Source organism: Pongo pygmaeus, chromosome 23 (assembly GCF_028885625.2).
Source record: "Pongo pygmaeus isolate AG05252 chromosome 23, NHGRI_mPonPyg2-v2.0_pri, whole genome shotgun sequence".
Lineage (NCBI taxonomy): Eukaryota > Metazoa > Chordata > Mammalia > Primates > Hominidae > Pongo > Pongo pygmaeus.
This window is the reverse complement of record NC_085931.1, coordinates 28,089,396-28,108,816: the sequence shown is the minus strand read 5'-3', so window position 1 is coordinate 28,108,816 and position 19,421 is coordinate 28,089,396. Positions and strand designations below refer to the sequence as shown.

The following is a 19,421-nucleotide window of genomic DNA, read 5'->3' as shown; positions in this document are numbered from 1 at the left end:
ACTTTGGGAGGCCGAGGCAGGTGGATCACGAGGTCAGGAGTTCAAGACCAGCCTGGCCAACATGGTGAAACCCCGTGTCTACTAAAAATACACAAATTAGCTAGGCATCGTGGTGCACGCCTGTGGTGCATGCCTGTAATCCCAGCTACTTGGGAGGCTGAGGCAGGAGAATTGCTTGAACCCGGAAAGGTGGAGGTTGCAGTGAAGTGAGATAGCGCCACTGCACTCCAGCCTGGGCAACAGAGCGAGACTCCATCTCAGGAAAAAAAAAAAAAAAAAAAAAACAGATCAAATACCTAAATTTAAAAGCTAAAACTATAAAATTCTCAGAAGGAAACACAGGTGAAAATGTACATGACCTTGTATTAGCCAATGGTTTCTTAGATAAGACACCCAAAGCATAATAAAAAAACGTACGACAGGCCAGGCGCGGTGGCTCATGCCTGTAATCCCAGTACTTTGGGAGGCTGAGGTGGGCAGATCATCTGAGGTCAGGAGTTCAAGACCAGCTGGCCAACATGGTGAGACCCCCATCTCTACTAAAAACACAAAAAATTAGCCCGGTGTGGTGGTGTGCGCCTGTAATCCCAGCTACTTGGGAGGCTGAGGTGGGAGAATTGCTTGAACCTGGGAGATGGAGGTGGCAATGAGCCAAGAGAGCGCCACTGCACTCCAGCCTGTGTGACAGAGCGAGACTGTCTCAAAAAAAAAAAGAAAAAAAAAAGAATAGGCAACTACAAGCCCTTCCTCATGCTCTCAAAAAACAACAAAAAAAAGAAAACATAGACAAACTAGAATTCACCAAAATTAAAAATGTTTGTATGTCAAAGGATACTGCCAAGAAAGTAAAAAGACAAACTATAGCATGAATGAAAATATCTAGAAATCATGTAAGAATTCTCACAACTGCCTGCAGTGGCTCATCCCTGTCATCCCAGCACTTCGGGAGGCCAAGGCGGGCAGACCACTAGAGCTCAGGAGTTCCAGACCAGCCTGGCCAACATGGTGAAACTCCATCATCCCAGCACTTCGGGAGGCCGAGGCGGGCAGACCACTAGAGCTCAGGAGTTCCAGACCAGCCTGGCCAACATGGTGAAACTCCATCATCCCAGCACTTCGGGAGGCCGAGGCGGGCAGACCACTAGAGGTCAGGAGTTCCAGACCAGCCTGGCCAACATGGTGAAACTCCATCTCTACTAAAAATACAAAAATTAGCCAGGTGTGGTGCCAGACACCTGTAATCCTGGCTACTCAGGAGGTGGAGGCAGGAGAATCGCTTGAACCTGGGAGGCTGAGGTTGCAGTGAGCTAAGACCACACCACTATATTCCAGCCTGGGCAACAGAGCTAGACTCTGTCTCAAAAACAACAATAACAACAAAGACTTCTTACAACTGAATTTAAAAAAACTCAAGTAGGCCGAGTGCGGTGGCTCACGCCTGTAATTCCAGCACTTTGGGAGGCCAAGGCGGACATATCACATGAGGTCAGGAGCTCGAGACTAGCCTGACCAACATGGCGAAACCCCATCTCTATTAAAAATACAAAAATTAGCCAGGCGTGGTGGTGGGCACCTGTAATCCCAACTACTCAGGAGGCTTAGGCAGGAGAATCGCTTGAACCCAGGAGGTGTAGGTTGCAGTGAACCGAGACTGCGCCATTGCACTCCAGCCTGGTGGGGTGGGGGGGAAAACTAACTAAAAATTGAGCTACCATATGATCCAGCAATCCCACTGCTAGGTATATACCCAAAAAAAGCAATCAATATATCAAAGAGCTATCTGGACTCCTATGTTTGGGGCACACCGTTTACAACAGCCAAGGTTTGGAAGCAACCTAAGTGTCCATAAACAGATGAATGGATAAAGAAAATGTGGTACATAAAGACAAGGGAGTACTATTCAGGCATAAAAACAGTGAGATCACCTGTAATCCCAGCACTTTGGGAGGCTGAGGCAGGAGGATCACCAGGTCAGGAGTTCAAGACCAGCCTGGCCAACTGGTGAAACCCCGTCTCTACTAAAAACACAAAAATTAGCTGGGCATGGTGGCGCATGCCTGTAAACCCAGCTACTCGGGAGGCTGAGGCAGGAGAATTGCTTGAACCGGGACCCAGGAGGCAGAGGTTTCAGTGAGCTGAGGTCATGCCACTGCACTCCAGCCTGGGCTACAGAGCAAGACCCTGACTTAAAAAAAAAAAAGAATGAGGTCCTGTCATTTGCAACAACATGGATAGAACTGGAAGTCATTGTGTTAAGTCAAATAAGCCAGGCACAGAAAGACAAACATTGCATATTCTCACTTATTTCTGAGATGTAAAGAAACAACTGAACTCATGGACACAGAGAATATAAGGATGGTTACCAGAACTAAGAAGGGTAATGGGAGTCGGGGGGGCAGCAGGAAGTGGGGATGGTTAATGGGTTAAAAAAAAAAAAAAAAAAAAAAAGGAACAAAGAATGACTAAGACCTACTATTCAACAGCCCATTAATTGTACATTTTAAAATAACTTAAAGAGTAACTGAATTGTTCGTAATTCAAAGGATAAATGTTGACGGGACGGATACCCCATTCCCTACGATGTGTTTATTTCTCATTGCATGCCTGTATTAAAACATCTTATATACCCCATAAATATATACACCTACTATGTACGCAAAAATTTTTTAAAAATTAAAAATAGGCTGGGCGCGGTGGCTCACGCTTGTAATCCCAGCACTTTGGGAGGCCGAGGCGGGTGGATCATGAGGTCAGGAGATCGAGACCATCCTGGCTAACACGGTGAAACACCGTCTCTACTAAAAATACAAAAAATTAGTCAGGTTTGGTGGCGTATGCCTGTAATCCCAGCTACTTGGGAGGCTGAGGCAGGAGAACTGCTTGAACCTGGGAGGTAGAGGCTGCAGTGAGCCAAGATCGTGCCACTGCACTCCAGCCTGGGTGACAGAGCAAGACTCCGTCAAAAAAAATAAATAAATAAAAATAAAAATTAAAAATTAAAAATAAAAATAAAATACATTTAAAAATTAAAATTAAAAATAAAACCACAATGAGATACACTCAATGAGATTACAGCACATCCCCTAGAATAGTTATGTTGGCAAAGAGATGGAGAAACTCTTACATATTGTTGGCAGGAAGCAAAATGACATAATCACTTCATAAGACAGTTTAGCAATTCCTTATAAAACAAAATATATTATTTTTACCATATGACCCAGCAGCTGTGCTCCCTGGTGTTAACCCAAATGAGTTAAAAACTTACATACACACAAAAACCTACACACAAACGTTTATTCATAATTGCCAAAATTTGGAAGGAACTGAGATGTTCTTCAAAGGTGACTCGATAAACAAACTATGGTACATTCATACAACGGCATATTATTCAACAATAAAAAGAAATAAGCTACCACAATAAGGCACCACTTCACAACCTTTAGGATGGTTAATATTAAAAAAAACAGAAGACAAATGTTGGTAAGAATATGGAGAAATCAGAACTTCTGTACACTGCTGATAGGAAGGTTATTTATGCTATAACATAGATGAATCTTGAAAATATTGTGCAAATATGGTTTGGCTGTGTCCCAACCCAAATCTCACCTTTAATTGTAATAATCCCCACGTGTCAAGGGCGGGGCCAGGTGGAAACAAATAAATCATGGGGGTGATTTCCCCCATACTGTTCTCATACAGAAAATTGGTACTGGGAGTGGGGCACTGCTATAAATATACCCGAAAATGTGAAGCAACTTTGGAAATGGGTAACAAACAGGCAGAAGTTGGAACAGTGTGGAAGCCTCAGAAAACAACAGGAAAATGTGGGAAAGTCTGGAACTTCCTAGAGACTTGTTGAATGGTTTTGACCAAAATGCTGACAGTGATATGGACGATAAAGTCCAAGTTGAGGTGGTCTCAGATGGAGATAAGGAACTTATTGGGAACTGGAACAAAAATGACTGTTGCTATGTTTTAGCAAAGAGACTGGTGGCATTTTGCCCCTGCCCTAGAGATCTGTGGAACTTTAAACTTGAGAGAAATGATTTAGGGTATCTGGCAGAAGAAATTTCTGAGCAACAAAGCTTCAAGAGGAAGCAAAGCATAAAAGTTCGAAAAATTTGCAGTCTGATGATGCAGTAGAAAAGAAAACCCCATTTTCTAGGGAGAAATTCAAGCCTGATACAGAAATTTGCACCAGTAACAAGAAGCCAAATGCTAATTGCCAAAACAATGGAGAAAATGTCTCCAAGGCATGTCAGAAACCCTCTAAGCAGCTCCTCCCATCACAGTCCTACGAGGGAAAAATAGTTTCCCGGACCAGGGCGAGGGCCCCCTCCTGCTGTGTGCAGCCTCTGGACTTAGTGCCCTGCATCCCAGCCGTGGCTAAAGGGGCCAAGGTACAGCTCGGGAAATGGCTTCAGAGGGTGAAAGTCCTAAGCTTTGGCAGCTTCCACATGGTGTTGAGCCTGCAGGTGCACACAAGTCAAGAACCTAGGTTTGGGAACCTCTGCCTAGATTTCAGAGGATGTATGGAAATGCCTGGATGTCCAGGCAGAGGTGTGCTATAGGGGCGGAGCCCTCATGGAGAACCTCTGCTAGGGCAGTGCAGAAGGGAAATGTGGTGTGGGAACCCACACACAGAGTCCCCACTGAGGCACTGCCTAGAGGAGCTGTGAGAGGAAGGCCACTGTTCGCCAGACCCCAGAATGGTAGATCCACTGACAGACAGCTTGCACTGTGCGCCAGGAAGAGCCACAGACACTCAATGCCAGTCTGTGAAAGGAGCCAGGATGGTGGCTATACACGCTGCAAAGCCACACAGGTGGAGCTCTCCAAGGCCATGGGAACCCACCTCTTGCATCAGCACAACCTGGATGTCAGACATGGAGTCAAAGGAGGTCATTTTGGAGCTTTAAGATTTGACTGCCGGCCGGGCACGCTGGCTCATGCCTGTAATCCCAGCACTTTGGGAGGCTGAGGGGTGGGAGGGGGGGATCATGAGGTCAGGAGTTCAAGACCAGCCTGGCCAAGATGGTGAAACCCCGTCTCTACTAAAAAAAATACAAAAATTAGCTGGGCATGCGTGGTGGTGGACGCCTGCAATCCCTGCCATGGTGGAGGCTGAGGCAGGAGAATTGCTCAAACCCTGGAGGCAGAGTTTGTAGCTGGGCTTACTTTAAATGGTATTAAAAACAACACCCATATTTAAAAAACAAAACAAAATAAAAACTCCAAAGCAAGTAAACTCTCACAGATATACAATGTTGAGGTGGAAAAAAATTCTATGTGCAGAAGATGTCATCAAGATAGCCAACCAGAGATACTCAAGGCTTGTCTCCTACAAAAAGACCTAAATAAATAAATAAAACTCAAAAAACAGGGCCGGGCACGGTGGCTCATGCCTGTAATCTCAGCACTATGGGAGGCTGAGGTGGGTGGATCACCTGAGGCCAGGAGTTTGAGACCAGCCTGGCCAACATGGTGAAACCCCATCGCTACTAAAAATGCAAAAATTAGCCGGGCGTAGTGGTGGGCGCCTGTAATCCCAGCTACTCTAGAGGCTGAGGCAGGAGAATCAGTTATACCCGGGAGGCAGAGGCTGCAATGAGCTGAGATCATGTCACTGCATACTCCAGCCTGGGCGACAACAATGAGACTCCGTCTAAGAAAAAAAAAAAAAAAAAAACCTCAAAAAAAAAGAAAAACAACAGATCCCAAAGAAAACGAAATCTATAAAAATGTTTGGAATTCAAAATAATGATCTTAAGGAAACTCACTGAGATACAAGAGAGTACACACAATTCAACAAAATCCAAAATACAATCATAATCTTAATTGGAAATTCAACAAAGAGATAATATAAGAAACAACCAAACAGAAATCTCGGAACTGAAGAATTCAAAAGAATAAAATAAAAACTACAATTGAGAGCTTCAACAATAGAACAGAACAAGCAGAAGAGTTTTTTTTTCTTTTTTTTTTTTTTTGAGACAGAGTCTTGCTCTGTCACCAGGCTGGAGTCCAGTGGTGCGATCTCAGCTCACTGGAACCTCCACCTCCTGGGTTCAAGCAAGTCTCCTGCCTCAGCCTCCCGAGTAGGTGGGACTACAGGCACACGCCACCACGCCTGGCTAATTTTTCTATTTTTAGTAGAGACAGGATTTCATGACGTTGGCCGGGATGGTCTCCATCTCTTGACCTCATGATCCACCCACCTCAGCCTCCCAAAGTGCTGGGATTACAGGCGTGAGGCACTGGGCCTGGCCAAGCAGAAGAATTTCTAAACTTGAAGACAGCTGTTTTGGAATAATCCAGTCAAGCAAACAAAAAAAGAATAAAAAGCTGGGCACAGTGGCTCATGCCTGTAATCCCAGCACTTTGGGAGGCCAAAGGGGGCAGATCACCTGAGGTCAGGAGTTCAAGATCAGCCTGGCCAATGTGGTGAAACCCCGTTTCTACTAAACATACAAAAATTAGCCAGGCGTGGTTGTGGGTGCCTGTAATCCCAGCTACTTGGGAGGCTGAGGCAGGAGAATCATCTGAACCCAGGAGGCGGAGGTTGCAGTGAGCCGAGATCATATCATTGCACTCCAGCCTGGCAACAGGAGCAAAACTCCATCTCAAAAATGAAAGAAAGAAAGAAAAGGAAGCAAGGAAGGAAGGAAGGAAGGAGGGAGGGAGGGAGGGAGGGAAGGAAGGAAGGAAGGAAGGAAGGAAGGAAGGAAGGAAGGAAGGAAGGAAGGAAGGAAGGAAGAAAGAAAATAAAGAAAGCGAGCAAGCCTAGTAGACCTATGGAACGTGATTAAGCAAACAAATATTCAAATAATGGCAGTTAAAAAGAGATGAGAAAATGCATAGAAAACCTATTTTGTGAATTAATAGCTACAAACCACCAAAGTCCTGAAAGAAATGTGGACATCCAGATCCAGGACCCTGAAAGGGTCTCAAATAGATTCAACCAAAAAAGGTCCTCTCCAAAGCACAATACAGTCAAACTGTTAAAAGTGAAAGACAGAATTATAAAAAAGCAGAAGTGTCAAGTCACATAGAAAGGAATCCCTATTAGGCTGGGCGCGGTGGCGCACACGCCTGTAATCCCAGCTACTCAGGAGGCCAAGCGCCAGGGGAATTGCTTAAACCCGGGAGGTGGAGGTTGCGGTGAGCCAAGATTGCTCCAGCCTGGCGACACAGCAAGACTCAGTCTCAAAAAAAAAAAAAAAAAAAAAAGAGAAAAAGTAACTTGTGAGGCTGAGGCAGAAAGAGTTTGCCTGTGAGACCTTACCAGGTACTGCCTCATTTTGCAGGCTCCATTCTGAGCTCCAGCAAGAACTTCAGTTGCTCCAGGTACAGTTCCAGCAAGCCCTTGTGTGGTATCCATTAGATCTCTAGGAGTATGGCTGCCGCTACCTAGATTTCAAAGGACAGGGCCTCCTGCGGAGCCATGGGCTCAGGAACTCAGCCCTCAGAGATCCACGAAGCTCAGAAAGGGGGCCAGACACAGGGCTGCCAAAGGGACAAGGTCGCACAAAATCATGGAGGTTAGGGCCACCTGAAGCCTTGGGAACCCAACTCCTGCCCAGCAAAACTTCAAGGGTGGATTCCGCCCTAGAGCGTCCAGAAGGTGGGATCACTGTTCCAGTGGATCAGGAACAGACATTAGATCCTGTGTGTCCAGGTGTGACTTCTGTTTCAGTGGGCTTGGGCAGCAGAACATTAAAAGGATTATTCTTAAGCCTTAAGCAATTCTAATGAAATTTCACCCCTTGGAATTTGGGCCTAAAATTCCTTTTTCCCCCCAGGGATCTGCCACTTCGTGACCTAAAATTCTAATGGAATTTGACATGCTAGGTTTTGGGCTTGCTTGGGACCTGTCTCTCCTTTCTTCTTTCCTAATTATCCCTTTTGGAATGGGAACATCTATCCTATGCCTGCTGCAGCATTGTATTTTGGAGGCACATAACTCATTCGGTTTCACAGGTTCACAGCTGACGGGGAAACTGCCACAAATGAATCATACCTTGATTTTCACTCATACCTAATTTAGATGATATTAAGATGAGACACTGGACTATGGACTATGGACTTCTGAGTTGATGCTGGAACAAGTTAAGATTTCGGGGGTGGCCGGGCGCAATGGCTCATGCCTGTAATCCCAAAACTTTGGGAGGCTGAGGTGGGTGGATCACCTGAGGTCGGGAGTTCGAGACCGGCCTGACCAACATGGAGAAACCTCATCTCTACAAAAAATACAAAATTAGCAGGGCATGGTGGCACATGCCTGTAATCCCAGCTACTCAGGAGGCTGAGGCAGGAAAATCGCTTGAACTCGGGAAGTGGAGGTTGCGGTGGGCCAAGATCATGCCATTGCACTCCAGCCTGGGCAACAAGAGCAAAACTCTGTCTCAAAAACAAAGGAAAAAAAAAAAGATTTGGGGGACTATTGAGATGTAATGAATATATTCTGCATGCAAGAACATGAACTTGGGGTCAGGCACAGTGGCTGACACCTGTAATCCCAACACTTTGGGAGGCCAAGGCGGGTGGATCACCTGAGGTCAAGAGTTTGAGACCAGCCTGGCCAACGTGGTGAAACCCTGTCTCTACTAAAAATACAAAAGAAATTTGCTAGGCGTGGTGGCAGGTGCCTGTAATCCCAGCTACTTGGGACGCTGAGGCAGGAGAATCACTTGAACTCGGGAGGCAGAGGCTGCAGATCATGCCATTGCACTCCAGCCTGGGCAACAAGAGTGAAACTGTCTCACAAAAAAAAAAAAAAAAAAAAAAAAACATGAACCTGGAAGGCCAGAGGTGGAATATATAACTTGTCTTGCTCTAATCCACTGAGTCTTTATATCCACTTTTGGTACCTGTGGAGTTCTATGAGGCTGAGGTATATAAAAACCACACATTTCTCATAACATTAATTCCAGGAACCTTTACTCCCAAAATGAAATGCTGTATAGACACAATCCCTACTATCGAGGTGCTAACCATTTATGCATTAATCACTGCAAGGCAACTGCTCAGTTAAGACTCCTTATAAATCTATCACTGAAAATGCCCATTGAGTCTAAATACCTGAGTCTTAGAACAATGGAATCAAGTTAGTTTTTAAGATGACATGTGAAAAATGAAAAAGATATGCTATGTGGTGTGGTATGATAATTCGTAGGCCACATATTTATTTTGCATAATAATCTCACAATAAAAATATGACCGCAGGCCGGGTGCGGTGGCTCACGCCTATAATCCCAGCACTTTGGGCAGCCAACATGGGCAGATCACGAGGTCAGGAGATCAAGACTATCCTGGCCAACATGGTGAAACCCCATCTCTACTAAAATACAAAAAATTAGCAAGGCATGGTGGCGCGCACCTGTAGTCCCAGCTGCTCGGGAGGCTGGGGCAGGGGAATCGCTTGAACCTGAGAGTCGGAGGTTGCAGTGATCTGAGATTGCACCACTGCACTCTAGCCTGGCAACAGTGCAAGACTCCATCTCATAAAAAAAAAAAAAGAAAAAAAATATATATATGATAGCAGTTTGACTCAGTAGTTTGCCTCTAGGTAAGTTAGCAAAAGTAAATAACCGAACAAAAAAAAAAAGGAACACATGGTAGAAGTGCTCTTAACTGACTTACCTTTAAGTCATTTGCTGAATTAAGTGACCCACTATATGTTCTCTGTTTTTTGAGACAGGGTCTCACTCTGTCACCCAGGCTGGAGTACAGTGCTGTGATCATAGCTCACTGCAACCTCTGCCCCCAGGGCTGAATCATCAATCCCCACCTCACCTTAGCTTCCCAAGAAGGTGAGACCACAGGCATGCACCACCACATGCAGCTATTTTTTTTGTACTTTTAGTAGAGACGAGGTCTTGCCATGTTACCCAGGCTGGTCTTGAACTCCTGAACTCAAGCGATCTGCCTGCCTTGGCCTCCCAAAGTGATAGGATTACAGGTGTGAGCCACCATGGCTGGCTGGTTTTTCTATGAAACATATTAAATATTTCTATAGGAAACTGAACGCATGCAGCTAGTAGACGACTCTGTTTTTTGTTTGTTTGTTTGTTTTCTTGAGACAGGGTCTCCCTCTGTCACCCAGGCTGGAGTGCAGTGGCACAATCTCGGCTCACTGCAACCTCTGCCTCCCAGGTTCAAAGGATTCTCCCCCCTCAGCCTCCTGAGTAGCTGGGATTACAGGTGCATGCCACCACACCCCGCTAATTTTTGTGTTTTTAGTAGAGATGGGGTTTCACCATATTGTCAGGCTGATCTGGAACTCCCGACCTCAGGTGATCCACCTGCCTCGGCCTCCCAAAGTGCTGGGATTACAGGTGTGAGCCACCACGCCTAGCTGAGTAGACTACTCTCTAGCACACTTGAATACATTCTATGCTTACCAAGAATCAATTATTTTATCCCCAACTTGCTTATGAAAGTTAAAGTCATTGAAACTGTATAATTTATTTAAAATCATGGATATCATTGAAATAAGATTATGAAAAGAAACTTGATGTTTCTAAGAAAGTTAATTATTAAAAAAAATTTCTAGATAATTTAGAATTTTTTTTTTTTTTTTGAAAGAGAGTCTCTCTGTGTCACCCAGGCTGGAGTACAGTGGCGTAATCTCGGCTCACTGCAACCTCCACCTCCCAGGGTCAAGTGACTGTCATGCTTCAGCCTCCCAAGTAGCTGAGATTATGGACACACACCACCACACCCGGCTAACTTTTGTATTTTTTGGTAGAGATGGGGTTTCACCATGTTGGCCAGGCTGATCTTGAGCTCCTGGCCTCAAGTGATCCACCCGCCTTGACCTCCCCAAGTGCTAGGATTACAGGCATGAGCCACTGCACCCAGCCAGATAATCTTAGAAGCTTAAATGAAAGCCAATTTAAATGGTTTGGGAAGTTATTTTAAAACATCGTTATCAAATTGAGTGTGAGAGAAAAACTGTAAAACACAGGCAGTAAATCATAAAAATCTAGATGATTTTTCAGATTGTTTTATAAGTGTCTTTATATTATTATTCCACTATAAACGAATTAGAAATCATAGGTAATAGACATGATTTATGCTAGAAACATGAAATTCCTATCAACAAACCCATACTCAAAGAAAAAACCTTGACCCAACATCAAGATACAGAGACAGGGTCTTACTATGTTCCCCAGGCTGGTCTGGAACCCCTGGGCTCAGGTGATCCTCCCACCTTGGCCTTGCAACCTGGTACAGGCATGAGTCACCTGGCCAACTCTTTCAATTAAAGTCCTACTACCAACCCCAGTGATCTAGGTAAGAAGGCTTTTATGGTAAACTAAAGATTTAGAGCAGTGCCACTGACTTTTTTAAAAATTGGAAATCATTTAGTTGGTTATAAGAACTTGCCAAGAAGAAAGAGAAAACTGGCCGGGAGTGATGGCTCCCACCTGTAATCCCAGCACTTTGAGAGGCCGAGGCAGCTGGATCACCTGAGGTCAGGAGTTGGAGACCAGCTGGCCAATATGGTGAAACCCCCCCATCTCTACTAAAAATACAAAAAAATGGCTAGGTGCGGTGCTCACACCTGTAATCCCAGCACTTCAGGAGGCTGAGGCAGGTGGATCACCTGAGATCAGGAGTCCGAGACCAGGCTGGCCAACATGGCGAAACCCTGTCTCTACTAAAAATACAAAAATTAGCCGGGCATGGTGGCGCGTGCCTGTAATCCCACCTACTAAAGGGGCTGAGCCAGGAGGATCACTTGAACCTGGGAGGCAGAGGTTGCAGTGAGCCAAGATCGTGCCACTGCACTCCAGCCTGGGCAACAGAGCGAGACTCCGTCTCAAAAAAAAAAAAAAAATTAGCCAGGCATGGTGGCAGGCACCTGTAATCCCAGCTACTCAGGAGGCTGAGGCAGGAGAATTGCTTGAACTAGGGATGTGGAGGTTGCAGTGAGCCAAGATCGCACCACTCACCACTGCACCACTCCAGCCTGGGCAAAAGAGCGAGACTCCAACTCCAAAAAAAAAAAAAAAAAAAAAAAAGTAAAAATGTAAAAGACAATAATAAAAGGAACTCATTCAAACATGCAATAAGGAAGATGAAGTACAGAACATGTAAATATGAAATGTTTCAAATTCAAACTGAATGAAAAGTAAAAATCACAATTGATTACAACTACATAAAACCGTATATACTGATAAAGATTAGAAAACAAAAGAAAAACAGTTCCTCTGTAAGTTTGATGAGATTATAAATATTTGGTATCGCATGATGTTTTATGAGCTTTTAGTCATTTTGATATAATTTTGTTTAGATAGCCACCTATGTCAGGGCATTAAAATATGATTCAATTTTCAAAAGTAGAACACACCAACTAGTTACATTTAATTATTTACACTAGCTTTCTTAGGACACCATCTGTAATCCCTACTACTGAATTCCATCATTTCTGAATTCTTACTACTACTCACTCTTAAGCTAGAATGGCAGCAGACAAATAATAGATACCTCCATTGCTGTGGTAGAAATTTATGGATAAGAATATTTAAGAAGGCCAGATGCAATACCTCACGCCTGTAATCCCAGCACTTTGAAAGGCCAAGGCAGGAGGATCACTTGAGCCCACAAGTTTGAGACCAGCCTGGGCGACACTGCAAGACCCTGTCTTTACAAAAAATTTAAAAATTAGCTGGGCATGGTGGCGTGCACCTGTGGTCCAGCTACTCAGAAGCTGAGGTGGGAGAATTGCTTGAGCCTAACAGGTAGAGGCTGTAGGGAGCTGTGTTCTCAACACTGCACACCAGCCTGGGCAAGAGAGAGACTCTCTGTCAAAAAACAAAAACAAATGAAAAGAATATTTAACAAGGTGATGTTACATTTTATTTATTTTATTTTATTTTTATTTTTTTTGACAGTCTTTCTCTGTCGCCTAGGAGTACAGTGGCATGATCTCAGCTCACTGTAGCCTCGGCAGCCTGGGTTCAAGTAACCCTCCCACCTCAGCCTCCTGAGTACTGGGATTATGGGCGTGCACCACCACACCCAGCTAATTTATTTTTATTTTTTGTAGAGGCGGGGTTTCGCCATGTAGCCTGGTCTCGAATTCCTGGGCTCAAGTGATTGGCCCGCCTCGGCCTCCTAAAGTGTTGGGATTACAGGTGTGAGCCATGACACCCAGCCTGACGTTATATTTTAATGAAGACGACTAATTCAGGTTTCAGTAAATTTGTTGTTTGTTTTTAGAGATGGAGTCTCACTCTGTCGCCCGGGCTGGAGTACAGTGGCGTGATCTCGGCTCACTGCAACCTCCGCCTCCCGGGTTCACGCCATTCTCCTGCCTCAGCCTCTCGAGTAGCTGGGACTACAGGCACCCGCCACCACGCCTGGCTAATTTTTTTTTTTCAGTAGAGACGAGGTTTCACCGTGTTAGCCAGGATGGTCTCGATCTCCTGACCTTGTGATCCGCCGGCCTCGGCCTCCCAAAGTGCTGGGATTACAGGCGTGAGCCACCACACCCAGCCCCTCAGTAACTATTTTAAGCATGATTTAGGAAGCAAATTATTTATTTAAAGGAAATATACCACTTCACAATACAAAGAATTGTGCTAAAAACTATCAGAAATATAAATTCATTGTGTAAATCTAATATCCCTGAAATAATGTCAATAAAAGTAACAATTATATTGTAAATTTTAAAATAATTATGCAATTTTTTTTTTTGAGATGGAGTTTCACTCTTGTTGCCCAGGCTGGAGTGCAATGGTGCGATTTTGGCTCAGCACAACCTCCACCTCCTGGGTTCAAGAGATTCTCCTGCCTCAGCCTCCCAAGTAGCTGGGATTACAGGCATGCGCCACCACACCCACCTAATTTTGTATTTTTAGTAGAGACAGGGTTTCTCCATGTGGGTCAAGCTGGTCTCTAACTCCCGACCTCAGGTGGTCCAGCTGCCTTGGCCTCCCAAAGTGCTGGGATCACAGGTGTGAGCCACCACACCCGGCACATAATTATGCAATTCTAATCATGTCATAGTAAGTGTGAAATCTCTAAGGACAGATGGATTTCTATTTATTTACATGTACACAGTACATTTTTACTTGTACTAATGGCAATCATTTAAAATAGCAAGCTCTCAAAAAGCATTAAAAGCAGTTGTTTCTGAGGGGAAAAGTTCAGCCCTTTGACTGTCAGCCACTTCAAGAACCTCTGGGACAGAGGTTCAACCTTTATCCTTCACCTAGAGAAATTTTATTATAAAAAGAAAAGTTTACAACACTAGCTTAAAGTTTTTTAAAAAGTACCATTTAAAAAATGAAATGTTGGCCAGGCACAGTGGCTCACACCTGTAATCCCAGCACTTTGGGAGGCTGAGGCAGGCGGATCACGAGGTTAGGAGTTCGAGACCAGCCTGGCCAAGATGCTGAAACGCTGTCTCTACTAAAAATACAAAAATTAGCTGGGCGCAGTGGCAGGTGCCTGTAATCCCATCTACTCAGGAGGCTGAGGCAGGAGAATTGCTTGAACCCGGGAGGCAGAGGTTGCAGTGAGCCAAGAACGTGCCACTGCACTCTAACCTGGGTGACAAAATGAAATGTCCAGCATTATCCCCAGAGAAGTTAAGAAAAAAGAAATGGGGCCGGGCGCAGAGGCTCACGCCTGTAATCCTAGCACTTGGGAGGCCAAAGCAGGCAGATTGCCTGAGCTCAGGAGTTCAAGACCAGCCTGGACAACATGGTGAAGCCCCGTCTCTACTAAAAAAAATACAAAAAAAAATTAGCTGGGCGTGGTGGCATGCGTCTGTAGTCCCAGCTACTTAGGAAGCTGAGGCAGGAGAATTGCTTGAACCCAGGAGGTGGAGGTTGCAATGAGCCAAGATCGTGCCACTGCACTCCCACCTGACGAGAGTGAGACTGTCTCAAAGAAAAGCAAACAAATAAGAAAAAAGAAATGGAATAAAAAACATTACAAAAGTTGAAATAGTTGAATTAAATAAATGAGGTGTAGACTAGGTGTGGTGGCTCACACCTGTAATCCCAGCACTTTGGGAGGCCAAGGTGGGTGGATCACTTGAGGTCCGGAGTTCAAGACCAGCCTGGACAACGTGGCGAATCCCTATCTCTACTAAAAATACAAAAATTAGCCAGGTATGGTGGCGCCGGCCTGTTCGAGTAGTTCCAGCTACTCGGAGGCTGAGGCAGGAGAATCAACTGATCCCAGAAGGTGAAGGTTGCAGTGAGCCGAGATCATATCACTGCACTCCAGCCTGGGCAGAAGAGCAAGGCTCTGCCTCAATCAATCAATCAATCAATCAATCAATCAGTAAGTGTAGAAATAAACCAATCTGACCAATTTATAAAAATACATTCCAAAAATAAGTTCCTCAACTGGTACAATGGATTGTCTTCAGTCAGTTTATCAAAAAATCAACTCTTGTTTCTTCAAACATTCTTGAAAATGCATAACTGCACATTTCTTTGGGAAAAAAAATCCAGAAATAAACCACTGTTAAAAAAACAGTATTTTCTATACCACAACTAGTGGATCTTCACTTAACAGTTCCTCTAAAATGTTTATATAGGCCAGGCGCCATGGCTCGTGCCTGTAATCCCAGCACTTTGGGAGGCCAAGGTGGGGTGGATCACCTGAGAACAAGAGTTCGAGACCAGCCTGGCCAACATGGTAAAAACCCATCTCCACTGAAAGTACAAAAATTAGCTCGGCATAGTGGCGCGTGCCTGTAGTCCCAGCTACTAGGGAGGCTGAGACTCGAGAAATGCTTGAACCCAGGAGGTGGAGGATGCAGTGAGCCAAAATGGGACCACTACACTCCAGCCTGGGCGACATAGCAAGATTCTTGTCTCAAAAAAAAATAAATAAAAATAAGAATAAATAAATTAAATGTTTGTATAAATGAAGATATCTAAGGGATTTTAATTTTCATATAAAGCTGTAGTGGAGTATCATTATTATCATGCTCATGTCTTCTCAGAACTAGACAGGAAACCCACTTTGTTGTTGCCTGTCATCATTTCAGGTTTGTTTCTTGGTTTTTTGTTTTGTTTTGTTTTTTGATGGAGTCTCACTCTGTCGCCCAGGCTGGAGTGCAGTGGCATGATCTGGGTTCACTGCAAGCTCCACCTCCTGAGTTCACGCCATTCTCCTGCCTCGGCCTCCTGACTAGCTGGGACTACAGGCGCCCGCCACCATACCCAGCTAATATTTTGTATTTTTAGTAGAGATGGGGTTTCACCATGTTAGCCAGGATGGTCTCGATCTCCTGACCTCATGATCCACCTGCCTCAGCCTCCCAAAATGCTGGGATTACAGGCGTGAGCCACCCAATCCAGCCAGTTTGTTTGTTTTTTGAGACGAAGTCTCGCTCTGTCACCCAGGCTGACGTGCAATGGCACGATCTCGGCTCACTGCAACCTCTGCCTCCCAGGTTCAAGCAATTCTCCCACCTCAGCCTCCAGAGTAGCTGGGACTACAGACGCATGCCACCATGCCCAGCTAATTTTTGTATTTTTAGTAGAGACAGGGTTTCACCATATTGGTCAGGCTGGTCTTGAACTCCTGACCTCATGATCCACCCACCTCGGCCTTCCAAAGTGCTGGGATTACAGTCGTGAGCCACCGTGCCTGGCCTTTTTTTTTTTTTTTTTTTTTGAGATGGAGTCTTGCTCTGTCATCCAGGCTGGAGTGCAGTGGGACGATCCCGGCTCACTGCAACCTCCGCCTCCCGGGTTCAAGCAATTCTCTGCCTCAGCCTCCCAAGCAGCTGGGATTACAGGCGCCTGCCACCATGCCCAACTAATTTTTTTGTATTTTTAGTAGAGATGGGGTTTCACCATCTTGGCCAGGCTGGTCTTGAACTTCTGACCTTGTGAGTGACCTGCCTCAGCCTCCCAAAGTGCTGGGATTACAGGCGTGAGTCACCGCGCCCGGCCCAATTAATGTTTTTTATACAAGCATTATAGTTATCTTTATTATAAATTAAGAATAGAAAATCTTTTTTTTTTTTTTTGGTGATGGAGTCTTGCTCTGTTGCCCAGAGCTGGAGTGCAATGGTGGAATCTCTGCTCACTGCAACCTCCGCCTCCCGGGTTCAAGCAATGCTCCTGCCTCAGTCTCCCAAGTAGCTGGGATTACAGGCGTGCGCCACCACGCCCGGCTAATTTTTGTGTTTTTTAGCAGAGACAGGGTTTCATCACGTTGGCCAGAATGGTCTCGAACTCCTGACCTCAGGTGATCCGCCCACCTCGGCCTCCCAAAGTGCTGGGATTACAGGTGTGAGGCGCCCCGCCCAGCCAGGAATATTAAATCTTAAAGCTAAGAAAAATCTCTGGTAATTATAGACCTCTACGAAAACCACCATTACCAATACAAATATGAAATATACTAAAGGCTTTTGCTAATGTCCATGTGTATATGATACATACATATATATTCATGTATTCTTTCACATTTGCCAGTTGTTGAAAATTAAAAAACAGAATACATACATAGATAAAAAATGAATTAAAATTTGCTATCTGGTGAAAAGTTTATTTAGCGGCTTAAAGAGAGATGAAGAAAGGGTGAATTGGACGATAAAGAAATGTCGGCCAGGCGTGGTGGCTCACGCCCGTAATCCCAGCACTTTGGGAGGCTGAGGCAGGCGGATCACGAGGTCAGGAGATCGAGACCATCCTGGCCAACCTGGTGAAACCCTGTCTCTACTAAAAATTCAAAAATTAGCCGGGCTGGTGGCATGCACCTGTAATCCCAGCTACTCGGGAGGCTGAGGCAGGAGAATTGCTTGAACCTGGGAGTCGGAGGTTGCAGTGAGCCAAGATCACCGTTGCACTCCAGCCTGGCGACAGAACGAGACTCCATCTCAAAAAAAGAAATGTCAACCAGGTGTGGTGGCTCACGCCTGTAAACCTAGCACTTTGGGAGGCCGAGGCGGGCGGATTATGAGGTCAGATGATCAAGACCATCCTGGCTAACATGGTGAAACCCCATCTCTACTAAAAATACAAAAAAAAAGTCAGCCGGGCGTGGTGGCACACACCTGTAGTCACAGCTACTCGGAAGGCTGAGACAGAAGAATCGCTTGAACCCAGGAGGCGGAGGTTGCAGTGAGCTGAGATCGTGCCACTGCACTCCAGCCTGGGCGACAGAGCGAGATTCCATCTCAAAAAAAAAAAAGAAAAAAAGAAATGTCACAGAGGGCTTCACAGACAGATAAATGAAGATAAACTAGGAAAATGATAGGGAGATATGGAGGAAAAGACAGGATCATGTACGTCTTCTATAAACAGCATAATGTGCAATTGATTGTAGCACAAAGTAAAGTAGAGAAGATGAGTATTCAAAGAAACAATATTAAATAATTTTTCCAGAGTAAACAAATGAATTATTAAATTCAGGAAGCCAAAGAATCCCCATTTTGGATGTGTAAAACATAAATTTTATTTGTTTTGGATGTGCAAAACACTTATTTTGGCTGCTTTTTAGAATTTCTCTGGCTTTGGTGGCTGTTTCACTAAGATGTGTTAAGTATGAAACATCAAAGACGGAGAATCTCTAAAAAGCAGCCAAGCCGGCCTGGTGGCTCACGCCTGTAATCCCAGCACTTTGAGGGGCCAAGGTGGGCGGACTGCCTGAGCTCAGGAGTTCGAGATCAGCCTGGGAAACAGGGTGAAACCCTGTCTCTACTAAAATACAAAAAACTAGCCGGGCGTGGCAGCGTGCGCCTATAGTCCCAGCTCTTCGAGAGGCTGAGGCAGGAGAATTGCTTGAACCTGGGAGGCAGAGGTTACAGTGAGCCGAAATCATGCCATTACACTCCAGCCTGGGCAACAGAGTGAGACTCCATCTCAAAAAAAAAAAAAAAAAAAAAAAGCCAAAATAAACTGTTTTATTATGATGGAACACTTAGTAAAATGACAACAGACTGCTCAACAATTGTAAGTGAAAGTATAAGACCATAGACTAATATTTATAAAGTATAGAAAAAATGTAACTGCCAATAGAGGGCTGCACGTGCTTTTGAAATATCTTTCAAATAGAATAAAATGAGTAGGGCGCAGTGGCTCACGCCCATAATCCCAGCACTTTGGGAGGCCGAGGCAGGCGATCACCTGAGGTCCAGAGTTTGAGACCAGCCTGGCCAACATGGCAAAACCTCATCTCTACTAAAAATATAAAAATTAGCCGGGCATGGTGGTGTGCACCTGTAATCCCACCTACTTGGGAGGCTGAGGCAGAATCTTGAACCGGGAAGGGGGAGGTTGCAGTGAGCCAAGATCATGCCACTACACTCCAACCTTAGAGAGAGAGTGAGACTCTGTCTCAAAAAAAAAAAAAAAAAAAAAAAAGAATAAAATGAAAAAAAAAAAATACTTTTTTTTTGCTTCTGGAAATGGAAAGAATGGCATAACAGGTTATTC

At 44.8% G+C, this 19,421-nt stretch overlaps 1 protein-coding gene across 1 annotated transcript in view; it reads right to left on the bottom strand.

Moving 5' to 3' along the window:
• Nucleotides 1–19,421, bottom strand: part of BCL2L13 (BCL2 like 13) — a 79,043-nt gene that overhangs the window by 59,020 nt on the left and 602 nt on the right.